This window comes from Mustela nivalis (genome assembly GCF_964662115.1).
Source record: "Mustela nivalis genome assembly, chromosome: X".
In the NCBI taxonomy this organism is placed as follows: domain Eukaryota; kingdom Metazoa; phylum Chordata; class Mammalia; order Carnivora; family Mustelidae; genus Mustela; species Mustela nivalis.
The window spans coordinates 108,303,812-108,308,568 of NC_139040.1; the positions used below are offsets into that span (position 1 = coordinate 108,303,812).

The following is a 4,757-nucleotide window of genomic DNA, read 5'->3' on the forward strand; positions in this document are numbered from 1 at the left end:
GTCAAAACTAAACAACAATATTTGTCTTTTTCTGGACTCTCTGTTCTGTCTATTGCTCTATATGTCTATCTACCCTCCAATACCACACTTTCTTATTTGTAGTAAAGCTATATAGCTTTATAGTTATAGTGATATAGTAAGCTTTAATATCTATTATAATTGTTCCTCCTATTTTCTTCTTCTTTTTTAAAGTTTTACTATAAATTCGAGCTCATTAACAAACAGTGTAATACACCCTTCACAGCACTCATAGCACACACCCATGTATGGTGTCATGTCTAAGAACTCTTCACCTAAACTCATGTCACAAAGATGTTTTCCTCTAAAGGCCTTATAATTTTATGTTTATATTTAAATCTAAGATCCATTAAATTTTTTTTAATGGATTTAATTTTTTTTTCAGGTGTATAATATAGTGATTCGCACTTTGATACAAAACCCAGTGTTCATCACAAGTGCCCTCCTGAATCCCCCATCACTGAATTCACCCATCCCCCTGCCCACCTCCCCCTCTGGTAACTATCTCTATAGTTAAGAGTATGTCTCTTGGTTTGCCTCTCTTTTTTCCCTTTGCTCTTTCTTTTGTTTCTTAAATTCCACATATGAGTTAAGTCATATTTACTCTTCTTTCTCAAAGTTGTTTTAGCTATTCTAATTCATTTTCCCTTCATACAAATTTTAGAGTCAGTTTGCCTATTTTTACAAAAAATCCTGCTAGAATTTTTATTAGTATTGTTGAAAAATGACTGAGCAATTTGGGGATAATTAAGATCCCAAATTTGTTGTGTCTTCCAATCCAGGAACACAGCATGTCTTTTCATGTATTTAGGTCTTTTCTGATTACTTTCTCAGTTTTTTGTAATTTTCAAGATACAGATTATTGTATAATCAAGAAACAAGTTATATATAATCAAGATATAGGTTGTTTTTTATATATATTTAGTAGTTATAGGGCTATTCAAATTATATAGTTCACATTGGGTGAGTTTTGATGATTTGTGGTTTTCAAGGAATTGGTGCATTTCATCTAAATGATTCACAGAGTTGTTCAAAATATTCTCCCTATCCTTTCCACGTCTGTGGGGGTTTTAGTGATAGCCTTTCATTTCATATACTGGTAATTCCTATCCTCTCTCTATGTTTCTCATATATTTACAAATGCTGGCTTTCTTCCTTCATTCCTAATGTTCCAGCTTTCACTCCTTGGTATCACTTCCGTTCTTTATCTTTTGTGTGTGTGTGTGCGTGCGCTACCTAACTAGAATGTATTTATTTATTTTTAGTGGTATAACACAAATTTATTAGTGGAATAACACAAATGTATTCTGTAACAGTTCTGGAAGTCAGAAGTCCAAAAACAGTCTCACTGGGCTAAAATCAACAGGGCTGATCACAGCAGGGCTGTATCACTTCCTTCCTATCTGAACAATTTGCTTTAGCAGTGATTAAGAGTTTCCTTCATCTAAGAGTGTCTTTATTTCACTTGTATTCTGGAAGGATACTTTCTCAGAATAAAGAATTCTGAACTGGTAGTTTTCTTCCAGCATTTAAAAAAGGTTCTACCCCTTTTTTTCTGGCCACCATGGTTATTAATGAGAAACTTCTTTATTTATTTTTATTTTATGTTATTTACATTTATTGAAGTATAATTAACATAACAGTATTATATTAGTTTCAAGTATACAATATACTTATCTAAGAATTGTATGCATTACTCAGTGATAATCATCATAATTGTACTCTTAATTCTCTTTATCTTTTTCACCTATCACCCCACCTGTCTCCTCTCTGGCAACCACACTTGTTCTCTCTATTTAAGAGTGGTTGTGTGTGTGTGTGTGTGTGTGTGTTTCTTTGCACATTTGTTTCTTAAATTTCACATATGAGTGAAATCATATGGTCCTTATCTTTCTCTGTTTGACTTATTTCACTTAATATTAGACCTTCTAAGTTCATACATGTTGTTGTAAATGGCAAGATTTCATTCTTTTTTATGACTGAGTAATAGTCTATTGCATAAATATGTACATCTTCTTTATCCATTTATCTATGGATGGATATGCACTGCTTCCATATCTTGGCTATTGTAAATCCTGCCACAATAAACATAGGGATATACGTATCTTTTTGAATTAGTGTTTTTGGTTCTTTTTAGGTAGATACCCAGTAGTGGAATTACTGAATCACATAATAATTTTATTTTCACTTATAAGGAACATCCATACTTTTTTCCACAGTGGCTGTACCAATTAGCATTCCCACCAACAGTGCATAAGGGTTTCCTTTTTCTACACATCCTTGCCAAAACTTGTACTTTCTTATCTTCTTGATTCTAGCTATTTTGACATGTATAAGGTGATATTTCATTGTAGTTCCGATTTGCCTTTCCCTGACAGAGAAATCCATTGTCATTTAAATAATCATTCTACTATAGGCAATGCCTCATATTTCTCTGGCTGTTTTCAAGATTTTGTTTGTCTTTTGTTTTGAGCTGTTTAATTTTTGATTACAATGTTTCTACACTTGAATTTTTGAGTTTTATCCTGTTTATGGTATATTCAGTTTCTTGAATTTGTAGGTCTTTTGTAGGACTGGGAAAGTTTTAAACTATTATTTCTTCAAGTATATTTCAACACCATATTCTTCTTTTAGAATTCCAATGACATGAATGTTAGAAATTTTATTGTAAACTCACAGGTCCTTTTGGATCAATTATTTTACTCTTATTTTCCTACACATTGCTCCAACTTGATAATTTCTATTAACATATCTTCAAGTTCACTAACTCTTTCCCCTCTCTCCTCTATTCTGCTACTGAGTCTATCAAGTAAGTTTTTTAAATTTCAGCTGTGTTTTTCAGTCCTAAATTTCCATTTGGTTCTTCTTTACATACTCCATATGTTCTTTACATACTCTATATCTTTGCAGATACTTCTAACATGCACTTCAAAAGTATAATTGGTCTTCCTAGCAATTTTATTACAGCTATTTAAAGTCTGTCAGAAAATTCCATTATATGTGTCATCTTGCTGGCACCTGTTCAATGTCTTTTTCCATGTCAGTTGAGATTGCTGGGGTACTTCATATGCTAAGTAATTTTGGATTGTTTCTTGGACATTTTGAATATTATATTATGAGACTAGGTCTTGTTTAAAATCTATAAAGGGTGTTGATTTTTTAGTAGGTACTTGAATAGGCTAAGAATTTTTTTCTAGGTTGACAATTTGTTGCATAAATTGAGTATCACATGATGAGCTGGCATTAGCTTCTCCAGATGTGAGAACTTAACAGATAAGGTACAGTTTTAAATTCATTGATGTTCCTCTCGCAGCTGGTGTTTTTTCTGACCTTAACTTGAAGTATAAGAACACCAATGCAATGCCTCTGTATGTGTCCAGTACACAATTCATTCTGTCTGTGAGAATATGAGTTGAAATATTTTCTGATACCAGTGAAGTGGAATTTGGCATTAGTTTCTAGACCTGCCATGATTTCGATCTTGCAAAAGAAACAAGTTCTGCCTCTATGTCCTTCAATGTACGCAGCTACCCCTCCTGGGCTAGGATATTTTTGTGATAGCATATACTTGACCTCATTTGATTCAGGCTGCAAGTTTCAACCTACCTTCTGTGGGCTGTGGTACCAAAGTCAGGGCAATTGTTGAAGACTTACAAGTAATTTAGAACTGTCCCTCAAGGGCACCACCCAGTGGTTAATTTGGGACCTGGCTGGAGGTCTATCTGTTAGGTTTAGTCCATTAGGCCTTTGGTACCTACCTAACACCAGATCTATGTATGCCCAGGTGGAGGGTAAACATAGGAGTTCAAAAACAACTTTCTCAGGTCTTTTTACCAAGTTCCTCCCTCTGTACTATGTCTCTAGGACTCTTTGGTCCCCTAGGGATCCAGACAGGAGTCAGTTTTAATAATTATACCAGGACAACAGGCATAAACTGGGACTATCTCAGTAAACTGAGCCATAAGGTTACTCTATTAGTAAAGAACAGGGGAATGGGAAGCAACAATGCTACACTATAGCTAACAAGGAGAAAAGACTTCCAGATGTAACACAGCAAAAAATTCTATTGCGTTAATCATACGGGCTCATGAGTTACAGACAAACATTTTGGGACATAACTAAAGTGTTCAGACCAACATGACATTCAGAAAGGGGAGGATGCTAAGGAAGTAAAAAACATTGCTGTAGCCCAGGGCAGAAAAACAACTAGAAAGGGGTGCAAATACAGAGATGAACAAAGGTTGGTTTTCTCCTGACACATTCAGAGTTAGGGTAGATTTACCGTGAAGATAGTGAAATGTCAGTTTTAGGGCTTCTCAACTTATAGGCCCCTCCCAAACCCTAATACAATTTTTGTGCATGTAATTTTGTATTCTGTGTCTTAAAGAACCCCAACTCCACCCCATATTTTAAAAGTTTTAGGTATGACAAACCCTGGATAGCTCCTGACCCAGTAGCAGTTTCTCACTGAATAATGTACAGGTATGTCTTCCACCTTCACACTCTTCCTTTCAAAATTTACTCTATTTTCAACTCTAAATACAAATTATACATCCAGACAATAAGGTGATATACAGGTGATTGCTGGTTCCTATCCAGGGTGAAAAGCTCACGATGATTGTCATTAAAGTTTATTCTAAAACACAATTTGTTAATGTATAACTGTTTGAAGTTGTCTTTCATGATTCTTTGTATTTCTGTGATATCAGTTGTTAAGTCTCCTCCTTCATTTCTAATTT

At 34.4% G+C, this 4,757-nt stretch overlaps 1 pseudogene across 1 annotated transcript; it reads right to left on the bottom strand.

The window, feature by feature from the left end:
• Positions 1 to 3,284: 3,284 nt before the first annotated feature.
• LOC309855935 (ATP synthase membrane subunit K, mitochondrial pseudogene) lies at positions 3,285 to 3,489 on the bottom strand (annotated as a pseudogene). Its single transcript has one exon. The product of its transcript is annotated as an ATP synthase membrane subunit K, mitochondrial pseudogene (transcript).
• Between the last annotated feature and the right edge of the window lie 1,268 nt (positions 3,490 to 4,757).